Here is a 24,513-nt window from a genome sequence, read left to right as displayed (position 1 = left end):
GACAAGTTGATAGGATCGGAATAGCAGCCACTGTCAGTTAACATCGGTGCAACTGACTGACATGTCTCCAGCATTGAAAATACACTATATTATCGAGAAGAACCAGTCAACGAGTGAACGATGCATGAAACTCAGCCTATGTATTAGCAGAAACTTTAAGACATGCTAGGTTTCTATCTGCAGGATATTAATCTGAGCCCGGTACTATCAGCTCCTTCAGACCTCTTGACCTTTCTTGGTTAGAAATCTTATTGAAGGTGAATATAATAATACAGGCTGGAGAATGAATCTGATAGACCACAAATCCAAATCACAGCATGTCAATAATCTTTTCGAAACTCACGGTACCTCAGTTTTTGGGAAGTGAAAGCATTGGCCTTTAACCAGTGGGACCCGGCAGTTCCACTTTGACAAAGTGTTACCCAGACTCGAAACGTTAGCTGCCTTCTCTCGGTCACAGATGCTGTCAGACGTGTTGCGCTTGTCCAGTAGTTTCTGTTGCAGATTCCAGCACGGTAGCATTGTGGATAGCACAATTGCTTCACAGCTCCAGAGTCCAAGGTTCGATTCCGGCTTGGGTCACTGTCTGTGTGGAGTCTGCACATCCTCCCCGTGTGTGTGTGGGTTTCCTCCGGGTGCTCCGGTTTCCTCCCACTGTCCAAAGATGCGCAGGTTAGGTGGATTGGCCATGATAAATTGCCGTTAGTGTCCAAAATTGCCCTTAGTGTTGGGTGGGGTTACTGGGTTATGGGGATAGGGGGAGGTGTTGACCTTGGGTAGGGTGCTCTTTCCAAGAGCCGGTGCAGACTCGATGGGCCAAATGGCCTCCTTCTGCACTGTAAATTCTATGATAATCTATGATCTGCAGTAATTTGCTTTTACGAACCCTATAAGTTGGTCTCCAGACTTGTGAACACAACAAAGGCGTCCCTTCCTGAACGGAAAGAAAATGTGACAGGAATCATAGATGTGTAAATGAGTTCCCTTCATGTTGTGCGCTCAAAGATAAAATTGCTCTGAATTTTTGTTTTTGTTTGGAGATATTGGGAATCAAGGGTCCGCTTTTAAAATCTTGCCGCTTGGGAGGACTGAAAGTTTTTTTGCAAATTTAAATCAAGAATTTAATCAGGTGCTAAATCCCTTCATCTACAATCACTTCAGTCTTAAGATCAGTTCCATTTTATGAAGGCTGCTGAGAGTGAATCGTGAAACGTGTTTTCCAGTAGCACTGACAGCATCAAGTTTTGATCAGCTGGACATGCAACTTTGGAAACTGTGTGGTTTGCCAAATGCCCTTCTTCAGTCAGTTCAGTGGAGGCACTCATTGGTTCCATTTAAGCTGGTAAAACAGGAGAGCTCCCTCTGCTGCTATCCAGCTGCTATTACAGTACTGCAATGTCCACAAGTCCCAGGGTTGCTTTTTTTAGAGGGAAAATAAAACTTTGCTATTCCTACTCCCAAATCACCCAGTTCTTAACCCAGAGCCTGTAAAAAGCTTCACCCAGGGCAGGAAATTATCCCACCTCATAGCAGACCTCAGAACTGCCAGAACAGTTTTTGCAAGCACTTCCAGCAGGCACAAATTATATTTCTCGACAAAAGACAAGCCTTACCATACAAACCATCAAACTTACTTTCGGATCTTTGCTTAAAAGGGATGACAAAGTCTGCGTGCAGGCAGTGGGAAGCAGCTGGTGACTTGTGGTGTACCTCAGGGGTCGGTGTTGGGACCACAACTTTTCACAACATACATTAACGATCTGGAAGAAGAAACTGAAAGCACTGTTGCTAAGTTTGCAGATGATACAAAGGTGTGTAGGCGGGCAGCGAGTATTGAGGAAGCAGGTGGGCTGCAGAAGACTTGGACAGGCTCGGAGAGTGTGCAATGAAGTGGCAGATGGTATACAATGTAGAAAAGTGCGAGGATAGGGAGAATGGAGGCGCAGACTTTTGCTAAAAGGGAAAAGACTCAAGGGACAAAGGGACTTCGGAGTCCCAGTTCAAGATTCTCTTAAGGTTAACAAGCTGGTTCAGTCGGCAGTTAGAAAGGCAAATGCAATGTTAGCATTCATGTCGAGAGTGTGAGAAAAAAAGGGCAGGGATGTACTTCTGAGGTTGCACAAGGCTCTGGTCAGATCCCATTTGGAGTATTGTGAGCAGTTTTGGACGTTGTATCTAAGGAAGGATGTGCTGGCCTTGGAAAGGGTCCAGAGGAGGTTCACAAGAATGATCCCTGGAATGAAGAGTTTGTCACATGAGGAGCGGTTGAGGACTCTGAGCCTGTACTCGTTGCAGTTTCGAAGGATAAGGGGGGATCTTATTGAAACTTACAGGATACTGCGAGGCCGAGATAGAGTGGACATGGAGAGGATGTTTTCACTTGTAGGAAAAACTGGAACCAGAGGACACCATCTCAGACTAAAGGGACAATCCTTTGAAACAGAAATGAGGAGGCTCTCAGGCCAGAGGGTGGGGAATCTGTGGAACTCTTTGCCGACGGAGGCTGTGGAGGCCAAATCACTGAGTGTCTTTAAGACAGAGATAGGTAGGTTCTTGATTAATAAGGGGATCGGGGTAATGGGGAGAAGGCAGGAGAATGGGGATGAGAAATACATCAGCCATGATTGAATGGCAGAGCAGATGTGATGGGCTGAATGGCCCGATTTTGCTCCCATGTCTTACGGTCCTATGGCCAAAGTTCTTCTGTCATTATTGCACATCCCCATGTACACGTCCATGAAGATTGGTACATATGATGAAAAGAATAAAAAGCTTGATAAAATAGGTCAATAATATACTGAAAAAACAGTTAGAGCGCGCTGCCTCCAAATTGTTCCTGACATGAGAATTATTCTGATGTTAATGACTTGCAATATTATTTACTGCCAGAGTGATTAAGAGCCATTTAAACTAATGAACTAATTGAAGAGTGGAGAAAAGAAGGATCCAGTTATTACATGTCATCACCAATTTCTGTGTTAGACATGGATGGCATGAAAAGGTAACTTGAAATTGGCTTGAGGCTTATCGGGATAATATAAAGGAAATTAAAGCAAGCAAGCAGCACCTTTCATGGCCATGCGTGTAAAATACTCTGCAGGCAATGAAGTATCTTTGAAGAGAAGTCATTGTTATAATGTCGGGAAATACGGCAGCCAATTTGTGTACATTGACGAGCCACAAAGATCAATGAGAAAACGGATAAAGTGTTTGAGTGATGTTAGTTGACGGATAAATATTGACGAGGAGACCAGGCAAAGCTCCCTTGCAACTTCTTCGACCAGCACCTTGGATTGATTTTTCATCCTCTGGAGAAGGCAGTTGGTATCCAGCCTTAACGCCTGATTTGGAAGATGGCAGCTCTGTCAGTGGAGCACACTTTCGGGGCTGCACTGAAGCAGCGGCCTAGCTGAGGCACACCAGCTCCTGGCAAGGAAATTGAGCCAACCGCCAACTGACCAAGAGGCGGGAAGCTGTCACTGAGCCATGGCTGACACCTGGAATTGAGCCAAGTAAAAATGCTCTCAGCGCAATATCACAATGAGCCATCCTTTCCTGTGTTTGTGAGACAGAAAGGGGTCAGAGGCTGGCAATATTTATTTTCCTCAATCTGCACGGCCTAACTTACTCGGTCTTAGATTTCATCAGAGTTAGGAATAAAGGTAAAAAGAAGATTCTGATTGTCTCACAGGAAAAATGCGCACTTCTTTATTCATTTATACAGTTTTCCCATCTCTACTTCTTTGCCATATTGGACACAAATCCTCATGCCGGCGTGGGAAGGGTGGCATTTACGCCCGAAAAGACGGCGCAAAACGGCCACCGATCCTCGTTTAGCTGTGGTCTAGTATGCAGGCAGTATAGAGCACCTGTCTCTAGCTACCGATTCAGCCCAGAGAATTGCCAGTGCAACATGGCGCCGGCCGTGCGCGGACCTGGCCTGCAAAATAGTGCTCCCCCTTTGGCCGGCTCGTGTGCCCCATACCAACCTCCAACAGTGCCCCTAGCCACAGACAAAGCCCCCCCCTGTCCGCGGATTGGCCCGCCCCTGACAGTGGCAGCGCTGGATTGAGTCCGCAGTCACCACGCCGACTTCCCGATGGACCGACGCCATCGGGAACCCGGCCGGTCGGGGGCGGAGTATCGGGGTTGGGCCTCAGGCAATTTGCATCGCAACTGGGCAACATCTGGGCGGGAGCAGAGGCATCTAGCTGAAGCTTTCTACGGCAACCCCTATACTTCTGCTTCACGGGAAAGTTTGATATCAGATGCTTTTCTTCCTGTTTTCTGCCAACATGAGGCAGGAGACCTCTCACGTCCAGACAACAGAGGAGACCCCCCCCCTCAGATGAATGGCTTTGAAAGTTTTATTTTTATTCTTTCATGGGATGTGGGTATCACTGACAAGGTCAGTATTTGTTGCCCGTCGCTAATCACCCTTAAGAAGATGGTGGTGAGCCGCCTCCTGAACTGCTGCAGTCTATGTGATGTAAGGCCATAAGACATTGAGTGGCGGAGTAGACTCGATGGGTCGAGTAGCCTAATTCTGCTCTTATGTCTTATGGTCTTACATAGGAGCAGAATTAGGCCATTCGGCCCATCGTTTTTTTTCTGCCATTCAATCATGGCTGACATGTTTCTCATCCTCATTCTCCTACCTTTATCCTATAACTCCTAACCCCCATATTAATCAAGAACCTATCTATCACTGTCTTAAAGACATTCAGCGATTTGGCCTCCACTGCCATCTGCGGCAAAGCGTTCTACAGATTCACCACCGTCTGGCTGAAGAAACCCCTCCTCATCTCTCTTTTAAAGTTTTGTCCGTTCAGTCTGAGGCTGTACCCTCAAGTTCTAGTTTTTCCTACCAGTGGGAACATCTTCTCCACGTCCACTCTATCTCGGCCTCTCAGTATCCTGTAAGTTTCAATGTGATCCCCTCCCTCATCCTTCTAAACTCCATCGAGTACAGACCCACAAACCTCAACTGCTCCTCATATGACAAGATCTTCATTCCAGGGATCATTCCTTTGACCCGCCTCTGGACCCTTTCAATGTAGGAACTCTCACAGTGTGTTAGGGAGGGAGTTGCACAATTTTGATCCAATGATGCTGAAGAATCATCGATATATTTCCAAGCTGCATGGCTTGGAGGGGCATTTGTAGTCCTCTGTTAAGATTAAAAGCAATCAAAAGGGAACCGTGATAAGGAACCCAAAAGAAATGTCCAGTGGGAAATGTTTTAATTGTCATGTGAGGGTACCTTTAAGACATGGATGTTTAAGCAATGTACCTTTAAGAAAACAGTGATGTCAGAGAGTGGGTGGAGCTCAGCTCAGTTCAGCCATTTTGCAGTCGGGTTTTGCAGTTTGAAAGGTGCCTGGCGGGTTTTGCTGAGAGCAGTTTTAAAGTGCCTGGCTGTTTTGCTGTGAGTTGCTTGAAGGGAGAAAGCCAGTTTAAAAAGCAGTGGGTGGGTGTTTGTGTGTGTCCAGAGAGATGCAAGAAGAAAGCAAGGTGCTGGAGCTGAAATCAACCAAGCTAATATATCGCTGCCATTCGACAGAAAATATATATATCCTTTATGTGATATAAATGTGATATCACATTTATTTGATGTGATACTGTTTAAAGGTGTTCAGTCTCTTAGAAGTTTGAAGAAACATTTTAAGGAGTTATTTACTGTTGCAAAATGTTCTAAGTTATCTTTGAAGTGAGGGGTGTTAAGAAATCTAATGTTTATTTAAGAGGTTAAGTTGAGTTCATGGAATAAACAGTGTTTTGTGTTTAAAAACCCACATGTCCATAATTGTAATCGCACACCTAGGGAAAAAGCTGTGTGCTAGGAAAAGCAACAAATCCATTAAAGGGAGAGGTTGGTTGAACTCCATGATACATTTTGGGGTTCTGAAAACGCCTCGTCCATAATAATTGGGGGCTCGTCCGGGATAAAAGTCTATTTATTGGATTGGCTTTTGTGAACTTAAAGACAGTGAAGGATTGTTGCTTTTCCGGTGTGGTATTTTAGTTTCAGTGGGGAGAGTGTTGTGAACAATGGCTCTTTCAGAGGCTCAGAAGTTTTTGGGGGTGGCGAATGTAACATGTAGTACTTTATGGACAGAAATGAAATGCAGACTGTTAGATTTGGAAAGAACATTGCAGTTAACATTATCTGATAAAATGCGAAAAGATGAGGTAATTATGGCGGTGGTTAAGCATTTAAAGTTGCCTAAAATAGAGTTTGACTCATTAGAAATGGCAAAAATTCAGTTGCAAATTAAACAAATGGAACATGAGAAAGAATTAAAGCAGCTTGAATATGAGAGTGAGAGAGAGGAAAAAGAAAGAGAAAGAGAGAGAGAGGAAAAAGAAAGAGAAAGAGAGAGAGAGGAAAAGAAAAGGAGAGAGAAGAAAGGAGAAAAGAAAGAATAGCCGTAGCAGAACAAAACGAAAAAGAAAGGGAGATACAGATCAGGGAAAAAGATAAAAAGAGGGAGTTTGCACTTCAGAAAATGGCCATGAAACATGACAATCAGTTAAAATTGGCAAACGTAAAGGGAAGCGTACAGTTGGATGATAGTGATGAGTATAGTGAGAAAGAGCGTCATAGTCGAAGGCTTGGTGGGAATCTATTTAAATATGTCCAAGCATTGCCAAGGTTTGACGGGAAGGAAGTGGAAGCCTTTTTCATTTCATTTGAGATGGTAGCTAAACAAATGAAATGGTCACAGGACATGTGGGTGTTACTGATTCAAACAAAGCTGGTAGGTAGAGGTAGTGAAGTGTTTGCATCACTACCGGAGGAGGTATCTGGAATGTATGAGGAGGTGAAGAAATCCATCTTAAGTGCATATGAGCTAGTGCCTGAAGCTTACAGACAAAGGTTTAGAAATTTAAGGAAAGAATTTGGTCAAACATACATGGAGTTTGAAAGGCTCAAACAGAGTAATTTTGATAGGTGGATAAGGGCTTTGAAAATAGACCAAAAGTATGAAGCTCTCCGAGAAATTATACTTTTGGAGGAGTTTAAAAATTCAATTCCTGACGGAGTGAGAACTCATGTGGAAGAACAGAGGGTTAAAACTGCGAGATTAGCAGCGGAAATGGCAGATGATTATGAATTAGTTCATAAACCAAAGATTGGTTTCCGACATCAGTTTCAGCCGGTGAGGGATAGAAACTGGGGACATGAGAAATACTCAAGTGGTAAATGTAAAGGTGATCTGATGGGAGACAATAAAGAGAGTGTACCTCAGATTAAAAAAGAAATCCAGGAGGGTGGAAAAGAAATGAAAAGTTTCAGATGTTTTCACTGTAATAAACTAGGCCATGTAAAGTCACAGTGTTGGTGGTTGAAGAAAAGCATTGGGAAGGCTGATGTGGTAAAACGGGTTAAGACAGTGGGGTTTGTTAGGGTGGTAAAGGAAAGCCCAAGGGAAGCGAAGGAGGTGCAAACGATTGTACAGCCTGTTCAAGAAGTAATTGTAAAGAAGGTGCCAGATGTCTTTAAATAATTTACTTGTGTGGGTAAAGTTTACTCATGTGTATCATGAGGAGTAGGTAAAGAAGTCAGTTTTAAGAGATACAGGGGCTAGTCAATCTTTAATGGTAAAAGATGAGGAATTATGTAGTTTGGGAAGAATGTTGCCACAAAAGGTGGTGATATGGGGAATTCAGGGTGAGAGGAGTAGCGTTCCATTATATAAGGTAAGGTTGGAAAGTCCAGTGAAGAGTGGTGAAGTGGTAGTAGGAGTAATAGATGAACTATCTTGTCCAGGAATACAGTTTATCTTGGGTAATGATATGGCTGGATCGCAGGTGGAAGTGATGCCTACTGTGGTTGATAGGCCAGTGGAAAATCAGTCAACTGAAGTGTTGAAGCACGAGTATCCTAGGATTTTTCCGGATTGTGTAGTAACAAGGTCGCAAAGTCACAGGTTAAGACACGAGGAGAAATCAAAGAGTGAAGATGAAGTTGAAGTGCAATTATCAGAAACGATTTTTGATCAGATGGTTGAAAAAGAACAAGAACAGATGGAGGATGAGGCGGATATTTTTAGTTCAGGAAAATTGGCGGAGTTACAACAAAAGATGTAGAAATAAAACAGATGTATCAGAAAGCATACACGGAAGAGGAACCTGAGTGTATACCAGAGTGTTATTACCGTAAAAGTGATGTCTTGATGAGAAAATGGAGACCTTTACATATGTTGGCGGATGAAAAGTGGGCAGAAGTTCATCAAGTAGTATTGCCGGTAGGGTATAGAAAGGAGATGTTGCGAGTTGCACATGAGGCACCAGTGGGAGGTCATTTGGGAATAAGAAAAACTCAAGCTAAAATCCAGAAACATTTTTATTGGCCTGGACTACATAAAGATGCAGTTAAATTTTGTCAATCATGTCATACATGTCAAGTGATAGGGAAACCTCAAGCAGTGATAAAACCAGCGCCCTTAAAACCCATTCCATCATTTGAGGAACCTTTTACAAGGGTCCTAATCGATTGTGTAGGACCGCTTCCTAAAATGAAAAGTGGGAATCAATATCTTTTGACTATAATGGATGTGCCTACTAGGCCATTCCAGAGGCCATTCCTGTACATAATATTACAGCTAAAAGGATTGTGGAGGAGTTACTTGATTTCTTTACTCGATATGGATTATCCACAGAAATTCAATCGGATCAAGGATGAAATTTTACTTCAAAGTTATTCAAAGAAGTTATGGATAGCTTAAGAATAAAACAATTTAAATCAACTGCGTACCATCCAGAATCGCAGGGAGCGTTAGAAAGGTGGCATCAGACATTAAAGACAATGTTGAGGGCGTATTGTCAAGATTATCCAGAGGATTGTGATAAAGGAATCCTATTCGTTTTGTTGGCAATTAGGGATGCACCTAATGAGTCTTCCAAATTTAGTCCTTTTGAACTAATATTTGGTCATGAGGTAAGAGGACCATTTAAATTGATTAAGGAAAAATTGGTGGGTGAGAAATCGGAAATTGCACTATTGGATTACGTGTCAAATTTTAGGGAACGATTGAATAGAGCAGGTGAATTGGCTCGACAACATTTGAAAGTTACACAAAATGTGATGAAACGGGTAGGGGACAAGAAATCCAAAGTTCGTAGTTTTGCCAGTGGGGATAAAGTTTTAGTGTTATTACCAGTGGTAGGTGAGCCTTTAAAAGCTAGGTTTTGTGGGCCGTATCAGATTGAAAGGAAATTATGTGAGGTGAAGTATGTGGTAAAAACATCAGATAGAAGGAATACTCACCGAGTGTGTCGTGTTAATATGCTTAAAAGGTACTTTGAAAGGGAAGGAGCGAAGAAGGAGGTTTTAATGATTCTAACTCAAAGTGACGAACCAAATCCAGATGACTGTGAATTTGACGTACCTCAAATTAAATTGGAAAATGAGGATGTTCTTAAAAATTGGGATGAATTGTTAAGTTGCCTTCCAGAGGAAAAGCGAACTGGCCTGAAAGAGTTATTGATATCACATGGGCAAGTTTGTAGAGATAAATTGGGAAGTATTAAAATGGCTATACATGATGTAGATGTGGGAAATGCTGTTCCTATCAAACAACATCCATATAGACTTAATCCTTTAAAATTTGCACATGTTAACAGAGAGATTGGGAGTATGCTGAAGAATGGCATAATTGAAGTGGGTTGCAGCCAATGGAGCTCACCCATAGTGATGGTACCTAAACCAGATGGTATCCAACGGTTGTGTGTGGACTATCGAAAGGTGAATGCAGTTACAAGAACGGACTCTTATCCTAACACACCATTGAAGGATTGCATTGAGAAAGTGGGACAATCTGCTTTTATTTCCAATGTCCAGACATGAAAGCAACATTTCAACCATCGTATGGAGTTCTTCGATCGACTTCAGGTGGCGGGTTTCGTAATGAACCTAGCCGAAAGTGAATTTGGAGAAGCCCAAATCACTTTCCTTGAGGAGTTTCCGATACCCTCAAGACGAAGGGAGGCAATGCGATCTCTTAACATGAATGAATTTGATCGAAACTTTGTGCAAAGGTTTTGTGGCGTGATTACTCCACTGATGGACTTGTTAAAGAAACCTAACAAATTGCAATGGACAGTGGGCTTTCAACAGGCATTTGACTGCCTGAAAGCTGTGATCACCAATGCTCCTGTATTGGAGAATTGCAAGGGACTCTGTGGTCAGATTGAACTAAAGTATCTGATTCTAAAGAGAAATGCCGAGGAGTAGAGGAATGGATGGATCGCGCAGAGACTTTGTTCAAAGAGACTGTCAATCGAGAAGGATTTCTGTTGGAGGAAGAAGAACAAAGAAAAATGGACTATATTATTATCCCTGTTTGCATGTGTTGTTTTTTTTAAAAACGAAAAGGTATATTTACTGTGTACATTTCTTAGTGGATGGTGCAAAAGTGAAAAAGGAAACCATCTTGAAGTTGATGGTTTGGTTTTTTTTCTTGGGGGGGAGGTGTCATGTGAAGATATCTTTAAGACATGGATGTTTAAGCAATGTACCTTTAAGAAAACGGTGATGTCAGAGAGTGGGTGGAGCTCAGCTCAGTTCAGCCATTTTGCAGTTGGGTTTTGCAGTTTGAAAAGTGCCTGGCTGGTTTTGCTGAGAGCAGTTTAAAAGTGCCTGGCTGTTTTGCTGTGAGCTGATTAAAAGGAGAAAGCCAGTTTGAGACAGCAGCTTGAGAAGTTCTGGTTTGCTGTGAGTTGCTTGAAGGGAGAATGCCAGTTTAAAAAGCAGTGGGTGGGTGTCTGTGTGTGTCCAGAGAGATGCAAGAAGAAAGCAAGGTGCTGGAGCTGAAATCAACCAAGCTAATATATCTCTGCCATTCTACAGGAAATATATATATCCTTGAACCTGATGTGATACTGTTTAAAGGTGTTAAGTCTCTTGGAAGTTTGAAGGAACATTTTAAGGAGTTATTTACTGTTGCAAAATGTTCTGAGTGATCTTTGAAGTGAGGGGTGTTAAGAGATCCAATGTTTATTGAAGATGTTAAGTTGAGTTCATGGAATAAACAGTGTTTTGTATTTAAAAACCCACATGTCCATAATTGTAATCCCACACCGAGGGAAAAAGCCGTGTGCTAGGAAAAGCAACAAATCCATTAAAGGGAAAGGTTGGTTGAACTCCATGATACATTTTGGGGTTCTGAAAACACTTCGCCCATAAATTCTATGAATAACAAAACGTATTTCTGGTGTTGTGATCTTACAAAAGGAAAGCAAATCCAAAGATTCTTATTTGCTGCTCACTCTAGCAGTGCACACCAGCAGTTTTGATGCACTGCTAACCCATGTCTTTTATAATTGTATAGGGAATAAAATTCCTCCTGTCAATAATGTTGGTTAATAAAAACATATTTTCCAAGGATTGCCCCATTCATTAAACATTTTCCCTTGCCTTTCAAATGCCAAATTGTTCATGGTGCAAGTTGCAGGATACAACAAAGTAGAACGACACACCTCAGGAATCTGTAACATTGGCAAAACACATGACCAACAGTTTATCTCTTTGACCACTGTCTCTGTAGATTGAGATCGAAACAGGGGAATGATGGAGAAGGAAATGGGCTGAAATGGAGCTAAATCAGGTATAGAAAGTGAAATAATGTTAGATTAAGAGAGAGGACAAAGGACAAGTCAGAAGAAAATGCAAAATCTTTAAATTTTAAACTTTGAAAATCTCTAAAAATAATAAATTGCAACCTGTAGAAGTGAGATGCCATTCTTCCCTTTTTTGTTCAGGAAAATAAATCTTGCCATTGAAAGGTACTTGCTGTGAGTTGCTTGAAGGGAGAATGCCAGCTTAAAAAGCAGTGGGTGGGTGTCTGTGTGTGTCCAGAGAGATGCAAGAAGAAAGCAAGGTGCCCTCCTTTTAATTAGCTTTGTTCCCATTTTCTTGATGTTATTTTATTATTTTGGTCCGTGGACTCATAATCGGAATGTGCTTTACGAAGAAGACTTAAGGTTGTCAGGACGCTGTGTTCCCAGATTTTGCTTCTCGCGAGAAGAGGCCAGACTCCTCAGCACCGAGTGGATCTTCTGAACCAGGTTGGAGAGAGTCGGATTGATTAGTTGCCTGGCAACCCGTGGGTTGGCAAGGGACAGTGTTCTGCCTGCCGATGGTCAGTTATTGGTTCCTGTGTGATGCTTTCTGAGAGAACTGAAAAGTGGTGTGTAGACCTTGGTAATGAAAGGAATGTTCTCTCTCTCTCTCTCCATGGCACCTGGCCTGGCTGTGAGCCACTCAAACTCAGTGACCCACCAATTACTGATTCCAGTCCTATACTAGATTCCAAGTCAAGAACTGTGGCTGTATCTAAACTTGTGACTGTGACTGCCAGATGAAGTGATAGCATCTCTTCATCAGTGCTGTGCTGTCTCTCTCTCTCTCTCTCTCTCTCTCTCTTTCACACACACTCCTCTCTCTCTCTCTCCCTCTCTCTCTCTCTGCTGCTCGTTGAAGTGAAAGAACTGCTCTGTGGTTCCGAAAGCTGTGAGTGCCTCGCATATCCTTTGCTGTGAACTTGAAATAATGCTCAGTCTGCTTCGCCTGTACTGCGACTGGGGGGTCAAGTGGGGTTGGAATTGACCGCGCACTAGCCCAGGGTGTCGCGAAACATTAAGTAACAGCCCAATGTTCTACAGCAAATTTACCAGACAATTAATGTATAAACGGAGCAAAATCTTAAAACGTAAAGCCTTATTTTTCTGAGATTAACAGCAAATCATCCAGCAATGTTTGACAATTCACAAATTCACGGGGTATATTTCTTCTTCTCCGCAGGTTGCTGGATGATTCAGATGTGAATAACAGTCGGAGTTTTAAACTCACTGCTTTTTTGGCAACAAAGACTGTCCGTTAAATCGCAACCTTCAAATGCAGTAACTACTGCCAGCGTCTCCTTGCAGAGAACAGGTTTCGTTTTGATCATATGGAAGATCCCTGCTGCGGCGAGATTTGCAGCAATCACACTGGTGTCTATCGGTTTTACAGGTAGCACTAAATATGTTGGCCATATCAAATCAGGCTTCATGAAGTTTTCTAACTTGGAGCATATGCTTTTGGAGGACAATGATTTATCTCACTTCTGGGAACTCTTTCGCATTAGGTTTCCAGTGCTTTCTCTGCCACCATTTTGTAGCCTTTATTGCCTGTGAAGCATCTTCAGGAGCAAGGAAGTGTCTAATCAGCAAGAGCTATGCACATCATAAATTCAGTAAGAAAATACATATTTTTCAGCTGCAATGTTTAAAGATAGGTTACATTTAAAATCGGCATGAAAATCTCTTTTTTTTTTTGTTTACTGATGCCCCTAACCTCTTGCATAGGAACAAGGGAACAGAAGTAGGACAATCAATCCTCAAACCTGTTCCTCAATTAATTACCTATTCTGTACATTTAAACCCTATTTACTTATTTTGCTTCATATCCCTTCACATGCTTCCCGAACAGGTTTCTATCAATTCGTTATGGAACATTTACCATATACTCTGCTGGAAACATAAATATAATCTCAGCTCCAGGGCATCACTGCAGGAGTTCCTCAGGGTAGTGTCCTAGGCCCATCCATCTTCAGTTGCTTCATTAATGACGTTCCTTCCATCATAAGGTCAGGAAGTGGGGATGATCATTGCATAATGTTCAATGGTATTCACAGCTCCTCAGGTACTGAAACCATCCATGTCAAAATGCAGCAAGACCTGGAGAATATCCTGACAAGTGGCAAGTAGCATTTGTCCCAGGCAATGGCCATGTCCAACAGGAGAGAATCTAAACATCGTCCCTTGACATTCAGTGACATTATATTCACCAAGACCCCACTGTCAACATCTTGGATGTTACCATTTGGTTCACTAATGCCCTTTAGAGAAGGAAATCTTCCACCCTTACCTGGTCTGGCCTACATGTTACTCCAGACCCACAGAAATATGGTTGACTTTTTTAAAAAAGGCCTCTGAACGGGCCTGGCAAACTGCACCGTTCAAAGGCAATTAGGAATGGGTAATAGATGCTAGCTCAGCCAGCGACACCCACATCCTCTGAACTTAATTAAGTGTTATTAAGAGATGACGCAGCACGGTGGCACATTGGTTAGCATGGTGTTGCTAACTTTTGGTTGGCTCTTAAATCGTAATTTGCTCTGTTTGTTTAATCCACATATATTCTTAAAGGTTCGCACGTGTCTGTGTGCTGGGGGCTCTGGGGTGAACTACCTATCTTTCTGGGGGGTGTTTTCGCAATAAAGGGGCCTGTGTTGTGGTGCGGTGAGATGATTTCACATTCATGGGGGGGTGCCTGGGTACTGAAGGTTATCGGCTAAGAAAGTATGGGTCTTGGTCCTTTGAACAGTGATGTCCCGTCCCTACAAAAGAAGGGTCCATCTTGCTGCTCTAATCTGACTAACTGTACCGTCCTTGAGTCGTCCGTCAAGTAAAAGTTGGGTGGGGGTGTGTTCTGTGAGGATTGTGATGGGATTTAGTCCGGTTATGTAGGAAAAATATTGAATAGCCCAGAAAACTGCGAGCAGGTGCCTTTCACAGGCCGAAAATCCCTGCTCCACAGGATCTAAAAGTCTGGATGCATAAGCCACGGGTCTTAATTGTTCGTGCCGGTCCTGGAGGAGCACGGCCAAAAGGGTGCGGTCTGTACTAGCTATCTCTATAGCATAGGGGGAAAGCGGGTCTGGAACCTATAGTGCGGGGGCTGCAATGAGGGCTCTTTTCAAAGCATCCACAGCATCCGTATGCTGCGGAAGCCATTCCCAAGGGGCTCCTTTCTTTAGGAGTTCCGAGAGGGGTGCTGCCTTGCTGGCGAACCTGTCAATGTGGTTTCGGCAGCAGGCAACCAGTCCTAAAAACAACCGGAGGGCTGAAACATTCTGGGGAAGGGGCAATTTGGCAATCGAGTCAATACTTTTGTGCTTGATCTCGCGTTTACCGTGTGTGATAATCGTACCCAAATATATCACTTTGTTTTCCAAAATCTGGGCCTTTTTGGGGTTTACTTTGCAACCAATTTTATGTAGGAGTTCCAGGAGTTCGGCCAGAAGCTCGATGTGCTCTGCCTTGGTGTCTGTCTGCAGTAATAGGGCGTCCACATACTGGACCAGACATTCGGGGCGAGAAAATTTTGATAATCCATTTGCCAGCTGTCGGTGGAAAATGGAGGGGGAGTTGTGGAATCCTTGTGGCAGGCATGTCCACGTGTACTGCTGTGCTTTAAAAGTGAAGGCAAATTTGTACTGGCACGCCTTTGCCAATGGAATGGACCAGAATCCATTACTGACGTCCAAAACCGTAAAATATCGTAAGTTGAGTCCCTGTTTGAGCATGGTCTCGGGACTTGTGGCTACCGTGGGGGCTGCTGCGGGGGTGACTTTGTTGAGTTCCTGGTAATCGATGGTCAGTCGCCCTGATCCATCAGGCTTTCTCACTGGCCAAATCGGGGCATTATTAGTGGAGGCTACTGATCTGAGTATGCCCTGCTCGAATAAGCTGTCAATCACTTTTGCGATTTCTCCCTCTGCCTCTTGGGGAAATCCGTATTGCTTTTGGGGTCTAGAGTCAAGTCCTGTGATTTGAACGGAACCAGTCATCCGGCCACAGTCATGTTTGTGGGTCGCGAATGTTGTCCTGTGTTTCTGCAGAACTGCCCTAACCTGCTTGTCTGTGCTAATCGTGGTCGGGTCAGACCAGAATTCACCGACTGCGCTAATCTTGTTGGCGTATTCAACTATTGTGAGCGTTGCGGGGGCTTTTGCGGATTTTGCCATTTTCCAGACACATTGGTTGACTGGATCAAAGGACAGGTTGTGGGAATTCGTAAAATCGATTCCCAAAATGTGTTCTGCTGTGTGGGGGTAGAGTGACTAAAACTATGGGGTACTTTGTCGTTATATTGCCAATCTGAATGTGTACACGGGCTGTGATGTGTCCCTGCTGTGAGTGGCCTGTGAAACCGCTGAGGGTGATTGTGGCTGTAGTGGGCCACGTGTCTTTCTGGAATATGGTGGAGGAATTTATTGTGGTGCGGGACTCTCCTGTGTCCCAGAGAAATTCGATGGGCTGTTCCCGTATCTTTGCTGCAACTACTGGTCGGCCGGACCGATCCCAAAGGGTGTCGCAGACCCAACTGGGGGAGCATGAACACTGTCAGTCCGTTCCGTTCAGGTCCGTCTGGTCTGAACGGGTGCTCATACTATGTATGGGCTCTGTCCTATTCTTATTCAGAGTGCCTGCCTGCTGGGCTCTCTGTGGCTTTCGTGGGGCATTGCATTCTCGTGCAAAGTGTCCTAACTGTCCACAGTTATAACACTCCTGTGGCTTTTGTGGGGGGGTGTTCCTGCCTTTGTTCACCCATGCGGGGTTCTGGTGCGTTTTCACCGCTTGGATGTTTGCTTCTGCCTGCTGTTCCTCGGGTTTCCTAACTGTGGGTTTGTTTTGTACAGACTGCTCCCAGGCGCGGGACAATCTTTTTAAAACCCATTTCTCATTGTGGGCTTCCTCTGAGGGGTCATAATATGTACAGGCTTTTTGTCCTGCCTCTGTGGCATGGGAGATAAGGGTGCGGGTCCATTTGGTCATACCGTCTTGGGACAAATGGGCGCGTTCTGAATTTCCAAAAACTGCTGTGAAATGAATCCACAGGCATCCAGCAAATGCTGTGGGGTGTTCCGTCTTTTTCTGCCTGCACTTATTCAGGCCTTCTACGGGGTCACCTCTGTTGTAGCCGATCGCGTCTAGGATCGCTGCGTGCATTTCTGCAAGGGTGCCTCCTCCAACATTCTGTGGGTCGGGAAGGACTGCTACGACTGAAGGGTCTAAGCTCAAAACTATGAGCTTCACGTGCTCACGCTCATCCAGGCCGTACATGGTCGCCTGCTGCTTTACTCTGGCAAAGAAGTGGTGGGGGTCTGAGGTGGGGAGGAACGGTGTGATTTTCTCTCACGCGTCCCATAATTGGGTCACGGTTAAGGGGGTGGTATAAAGAAATTCTGTATCTCCGTCCGATGTGACTGTGCGGTGGGTGGTTACTGGAATCATTGGAACCTGATCTATCTGCGATGTGGGTGGTTGGGGCGCTTTTCTCTTCTGGGGCTTTCCTTGCGTACATGTTCCCTGAACATATCTATGCGCGGTCTCATTTAATTCTTCCCAATCCGGGCGGCCTTCTGTATCTAACTGTGATCCAAAGGTGCTCTGGAATCCATTTTGAACTGAAAGCAAAGACTGCAGTTCTGCAATCTGCTTCCAGCACTTTGCATGATCTAGTGAGCTTTGTCTGTGCTCCGTGGTGGTAGTATGGAGTGCCCGTAATGCTGCTTTCAGGTCGCTACACTGCCTTTGAAGATGCCTCTACCTGTTTCTCTGTTTCCTCTTTTACCAGGACTGCATGTTGCGTGTCCTGATAGGCCTTTTCGTACTGTGTCTGGAAGCTGCTTAGGTGCGCCAGACAAGACTGGTGTGCCCCCTTGGCATCACCCACCTCTCCGTCCTTTGCTGCTAACTTCCTTCTTAATTCTAGGTTCTCTTTCTCTATCTCGCCCAGATCGACCTTACTCATTCAATGTGTCTCCTCTATCTCTTTACGGAGCGTCCGAACGACCTCCTCTGTGCCTCGCAATTGTGCCAAACAGGACACGATTGCCATCGGCTTGTGAGCTTTTCCCAAGCTTTTCTTATGGATTTTGCTCAGGTTCTCCCACCAAGTATGTCCTATACTCCCGGGACCTGTTTCCTCATTTTCATAGAATTCACTCCTAAGGGGCCATCCTTTCCCTTTGAGGTACTTTCTGATTTCCTCTTCCCAAATGGGACACTGTCCTACTTTACTGCTGGTCGCTGCGACCACAAATTCTTCAGGGTTCATGAGGCGTTGCATTGCCTGCATTGCCATCTTTCCTCTCTGAATACTTCTCTTAAAATTTGGAACAAGGGGTATTAAGGCGGTGCTGTAATTACGCGTACGGCTTTCGCTATTTTCCGGAATACAAACTCCCGACGGTTTTCGCAACAAAAAATCTATCAGTTTACCTTATAGCCCTGTTAGTTATGCATGCATTAACTCACTTCCGAATTATGAGGATTGATCAGAACTGCTTGAACACTTGTGGTTTTCTGTTCCCAATTGGATTTCTAATTCAAATTTTGGGTTGTCCCGGAGTGGTTAAGCCACTTCTAGATCGGGTCCCGGTGGAGTCGCAGTAATATGTTGCTAACTTTTGGTTGGCTCTTAAATCATAATTTGCTCTGTTTGTTTAACCTTTGCTCTAGAATTGCCAGGTATCTTTATGATACGGCCACGAGGTTCAAGTTCAAGTAATGATCAATAACTCAACACACCAATTAGTAAGATTCAAATCAAAACACATTTATTATACACAGTAAATCACTACTCACAGTAAATCACTTGGCAGGGCCTGTTTAGCACAGGGCTAAATTGCTGGCTTTGAAAGCAGACCAAGGCAGGCCAGCAGCATGGTTCAATTCCCGTAACAGCCTCCCCGAACAGGTGCCAGAATGTGGCGACTAGGGGCTTTTCACAGTAACTTCATTTGAAGCCTATTTGTGACAATAAGTGATTTTCATTTCATTTTCATTTCATGCATAAACTCTACTTTCTAGACTATTCCTATCACTAAAAGGCCTATACTTTATTTCGGAATTGGCCCACCAGGTCAGGGGAACAAATGGCCTTTCATTCAGGTCCTGAGTCTGCAGGATTCAAAAGCTGGTATGGACTTGTAGCTAGGAGCACCTTTCTCCTAGCGAGCATTGACTTGAGACTTACTTGGTTAATGCGGCAGCTTGGACAGGTCACTCTCACGGGTTGATTCAAGTTGCTGAGTGACCCTGCCAAAGAAGGACGATTTGAACTTGGGAGCTTTACTTTATAGTCCCCAGGGGCTTCCCGCCCTTCGGGGAAGACCCCGTACCTGGTTCCAAGTGATTGGACTGCGTTCTGATCACTTGGATCGATTTCTCCAATACTGGAGTTGTTCCCTGATCGTTGGGCGGTCCCTAAATGTCTGTTGGCCTTCCTTTGTCTTGGATCCTGCTGGCGCCGAGGAGTCTGGCTTGGCTCTATTCACCTTAACTGTTGCCGTTTTGCCTTGGAATCGTTCATTACTATGCAGATGGCTGCTGCATTACTATGCAGATGGCTGCTGGTTTCAGTGCTGTCTGGTTGTTTTGCAGGTTTCAATATACATGATTTCTGCACTTGCTAGTCTTTGCCTGTGTTGGCTGAATTTCCCTCCAGCCTTTGTGGTTCTCCATTTTAAGTCGGGAAGTGGCCAACCTAGATGGCTACAATGGCTTCCTCACAGTGCCAAGGACCCGGCTTCAATTCCAACCATGGTGTGTGCCTGAGTGGAGTTTCCTCCCACAGTCCGAAGGTGTGCAGGTTAGGTGGGGTTATTGGGATGGGGCGGGGGTTTGGGCCGAGACAAGTTGCTCTTTCAGAGGATTGGTGCAGACTTGATGGGCTGAATGGCCTCTTTCTGCACTGTAGGGATTCTATCAGATTCACAAGTATAACAGGGAACAGCTGCCTTTTAACATTTAAAAAAAGTCAGCCTTTGCCCCGACTTGATTTCCGAGAAGCACTGATTTGTCTGCTTCAAAACGTGAGAAACCTAGCCTCATCTTGCATGGCCATGAGAAGCAATAGACCAAAGGGCCTGAAATGGCCATTGCATCCTTTATTTTAATGCACCATGGGCCTTTCCCTTCTCTCAACGGACATTCTCAGCAGGCTAATGGGTGCCCGAACCAAAATAACGTGCAATGCATTTCCTAGGTTTTTTGTACACCAGTAATCATCCATAAATAGGTTTGGGGTCCAAAAAAGGGGTGAAACGAGGTCCAATTTCAAGCCCAGTGACTGAATTCACGAGTAGCTCCCGGCTTCACGAGTAGCCCCCTGCTCTGCAGTCCGATCCTCAGGGATGTTTATCGAAACAGAATAACACACATCGGAATGATGATTGAAAAGAATCCCCAGATATAGTGTTTACAGAATGAGTAATGTCAATGGCGATTCACTTAACTGTGTGCATACGAGTGAATGATAAAAAAATAACGAGCAAAGGATGCTAGTTGCCCTGAGGTAAATGGGGTTCTTCCAACTTTCTACTCTTTCACTGGGGTCCCGCACGGCTATGATGTCTTTCATGGCCTGTTCCTGTTGACTGAGGCCTAAGATGAAAGACGGCTGCCCATGGGGCAAGCCGCGAAATTAGTTGCCCTGGCAACCATCGCTTCAGCCACCTGCCTCAGATAACTCTGAGCGCGAGGGCATGCAGCAGAATGAGAGGCAGGGAAAGTAACGGCCACTGGTGTGCGAGCTACGGTTTCACAAGAGGAGGAAACACTCGCCTCCGCCGGGAAGAAAAAAAACACTGCTGCACTATCCAAGGTGAAAACTTTTTTTTTTCTTTGGAAAGATTTTCATTTACCCCCAATCATGAATTCTACTCACATCTCTTCAGTCCTCCAGTGTCAGTGGCCAGAGTTTGAACAGGAGAGCAACGTCAGCTAGTTCCAACTGAACAATAAAATTTGAGTCCATTATTGTGAGAAAATTCAATACTCAGATTTCTGAATTCCTCCCTACAAGGTCAGGATGAGAAATAAGAATGATTTAATTCAAATCAGGAAACTAATTTGGTTGTTAAGTGCCTCTCAAAGAAGGTAAATCTTTGGGAAAAGAATATGTGAAGTCTGAGAATGACTGGTTATAGCCTTTTAAATAAATCACTGCCGTTAACAGTCTCCAGCCTTCAATTTGATTAATTTTCTATTTTAAAAAAGGTTTAATTCTTTTCATTTAAACAAAATCGACAGTGCGCCTTTCTCAAGGCCTGCGGGCACCAGCTTATATATGATGATTTATGCAGCAATCTATTTTGTTCAAATTTGTACAGACTTTTGAAAAATGTCATACTGTGTTTCAATTGTCCCCCAATGTGGAGGGGAGGGAAGATCAGCTTCAGAATTGAGCTGATCTATGTTCATCTGCTTATTAAAAAAATATTAAATTTCTTTCAAAAAGAAAATACATTTTTTTTTCAGGTCGTATCACATAAAGCTGGAGAAAATACAATCATTTCTTATCACTGAACCCAAATCTGAAAATGGAGTGAAATAAATTTTCGGCTGTTTCGGGAGTTGAAAAGCTTCTTACTGTTCTGAATGATGGCTGGTTCCCAATTCCTCGCAGTTAATGCTGGGTGGCCTGCAGGAACTACAGTTCAGACTGGGATTCGGAAACCCCCCTCCTCTGGATGTCACATTAGTGCACGGAGTATCCTTGGGATCAACAGCACCCCTGCCCTACCACACCCAGCCCTCCAATGTGACTCATTTCCAGCGAAGCAAGATAGTTCCCAGCCTTGATTCCAGCTCAGCTACCAGGGTCTGGGCCAGTAAAGGTCACCTGAGGGTGAACAAGAGGTCAATTAAGTGGAGTTGGGTCTCCATCCACAGGTCAGGTTGGGGTGGGTGGGAGGATTGGAAATATTGCTGCATGCAATGCCCAGCCACAGTGTAAGTTGGCCAGCAGAAGATTTGGAACGGATAAGGAGGTTTTTAAAGCACAATGTTTGCCGAACTCGATCGATAATTAAACATCGGCAGGGTGGCATGGCAGCGCTGTGTTTAGCACTGCTGCACTGGGCACAGTAAAAATGTTTTTAAATAATTGAACATTGACCATTTATACATCACTCCTTTGATCCATACAGCAGCCCACACAAAGCTGATGATGGAAAAGCATTGTTCAATGTCATCTTATCATTGGCTTCTGTGGCATTATGTGCCTGCATGCATTATAATGTAGAGTTGCTCAGCAGAACAACAGTCAATGCCAGACTGGAGCATGGCCGTGCCCACGGTGTGATGTATGCAGTCACATGGTAAGAGACACTCAGAGAACAGTCTAGACGCAAAGCTGGGTAAGCAGCTAGCTTGGTGGCAGGGCACCACCGTTTCTTGGAATTGTAAATAGCTAAAGCCTACCAATAAAATGTTCATGTTTAAGCTCACAAGCATCAAGATCTCACGCATGTCACACCACCACTGCAGCATAAATAACCCAAATTGTGACAGCTTCCACTTATAAGGCAGGATTTTTCGTCACCGTTTTGGGTTGGGCGGTGGTAGCAGAGGGCCGGAGAATCGAGGGGGGGCCCTGCTCGATTGTTCCCGTCCCCTTCCAGTGACATAATGAGGATCCCACCATGCAATGACAGGAACCCCATGATGACACGTTTAAATATAATTAGCAGATCTCCCCGGTGTAACATCCCCCCCCCTCCCCCGGCGGCGTGATGCCACGTTGGTGGGGTTTCCATCAAGGTTTTTAAAAATGGGGAACTGATGAATAGAACACGCTGGAGTGCACAAGTAAGTACAGAGGGAGAGAGACAGTACCCTGGCAAGGCCCAGCCACATTTTCCCACCCAAGTTAACATTTTGAGAAAAAGAAATGAGGAAATGCTGCCCAAAAGGTTTTTGTTGGGATGGATGCTTGCCCACTTTTTATTGAAAGCCCTGGAAATGGCGTCAGTCGACCCAGTGTTTGTCAGTCCCACAGGTTCTAGATATCATGAATGCAGCTTGAGATACAATACCAAAGTTCCCTTAAAGGCTGAGTGGGTGAATAAAACATGGAAGACCGTTGTTAATTTGGAATTCTCTACCCGAGAGAGCGGGGAAGCTCCATCATTGAGTCTGTTTAAAGCAGAGATTGATAGATTTCTAATTAACAATGATGTAAAGGATTATTGGGATAGTTTGGGTAAAAGGCATTGAAGTGTCAGATCAGACATGATCGTATTGAATGGTGGAGCAGGCTCGACGGGCTGAATGGCCTACTCCTGTTCCTGTGTTCCTATGTGCAGATGGATCTCTAACCACACTGGAGACAGCTCTATGGAAGCCGAAACTCCTTCTGGAGATGCTTAATTTTCTGCTAGTGCAGACTGTACAGTGTACATTGTTTAGCAGAGCACTCATGTCGGTGCCACCTGCTGGGCAGCTGAAGGGATACTATGATGAAGTCACATGGCCTTGTCAACAAATGTGATGCCCATTTTCCACATTTGAACCACGAATGTCCACGCAACCAATTTGTTTATCGCTCAGCGGCAAGGGGCCCAATGCAAATGTTATTTGAGGAGATTGGCATACAACTTGCAGGCAAGGTTACTCCAAATAGATTCTACTATTGCAAGGTCTGGCAGTACTCTGGAGTGTTTTCACAGGGGTTTGTGGAGAGCTCCTGGATCTGGCAGGGTGTTTCGCAGGGATGGCAGGGATTTGGTGACCTGCACACACAAAGGCTGCAGCTGATGCGGGGGGGGGGGGGAGGGGGGGAGGAGGGGTGGAGGGGGGTGGGGTGGAGCAGCAGTTGCAGTGCCTCTGGTTCAGGGATACAGGCAGGAGATGGAGCAGAAACCGCAGACATTGCGGCAGACATCAGCATATGTGAAGCCCACAGCCAGTGGGTGAGCCCATCCAGGGGTGTGGGGCAAAGTCCAAATCTCCGGACACCAGCATGAACCTAGGCAATGAGTGCAGGAGTGTGTGACATTATAGTCTAGCTCAGTAGATCCCAACCTTTTTTTTACCTGTCATGGCAAACCTTCATACTATAAAAATCCATACCTCTGATATTCTTCAACTGAGCTACCCTTGAGCAAAAGCCTTTTATCTCTAAAACCTCACAAAAGCACATCAAGGCACCGTTTAATGCAATTTCTATTAGTTTAGGAAGTTTTCAGCAGAAGCATTATTGCCATCTGCATGTGAAATACAATCAGAAAACGTACACAATTTTGAAGTGTTTTCCATTCAAGGTTTCAATGTTTTCAGTTTCTTTTTAAGTCCGCATTTCTCAATGTAAAGGTTCATAAATATCGCTTCTCGGCCTTTTGGCTAAGATGAGCGTGAAGTCAGATGTAATGCCTGGATCTGGTATGTCTCTCTTATGGGGACGATGAACTGAATTCAATTTGAATTGTTTTTTGGAGCAGGCAAGGAGCTGGATTAGGGGTGTGCCCCAGTCCACTCACTGAACTCTGGCTTTGTATCTCTGATAAAGGAATTTTTAAAAAAGTAAACGTTCATAAATTAAGGAAATACCGTGAGCAGCCTCTTACCAAGGGCTGGTTTAGCTCAGTGAGCTAGACAGCTGGTTTGTGATACAGAACAAGGCCAGCAGTGCGGGTTCAATTCCCGTACCAGCTTACCTGAACAGGCACCGGAATGTGGCGACTAGGGGCCTTTCGCAGTAACTTCATTCTTAGGGTCTGGTTTAGCACAGGGCGAAAGAGTTGGCTTTGAAAGCAGACCAAGGCAGGCCAGCATCACGGTTCAATTCCCGTACCAGCCTCCCTGAACAGGCGCTGGAATATGGCGACGAGGGGCTTTTCACGGTAATTTCATTTGAAGCCTACTTGTGACATAAGCGATTTTCATTTAATT

Source organism: Scyliorhinus torazame, chromosome 11 (genome assembly GCF_047496885.1).
Source record: "Scyliorhinus torazame isolate Kashiwa2021f chromosome 11, sScyTor2.1, whole genome shotgun sequence".
Classification (NCBI taxonomy): Eukaryota; Metazoa; Chordata; class Chondrichthyes; order Carcharhiniformes; family Scyliorhinidae; genus Scyliorhinus; species Scyliorhinus torazame.
The sequence above is the reverse complement of the archived record's forward strand: the minus strand, read 5'-3'. Positions refer to the sequence as shown.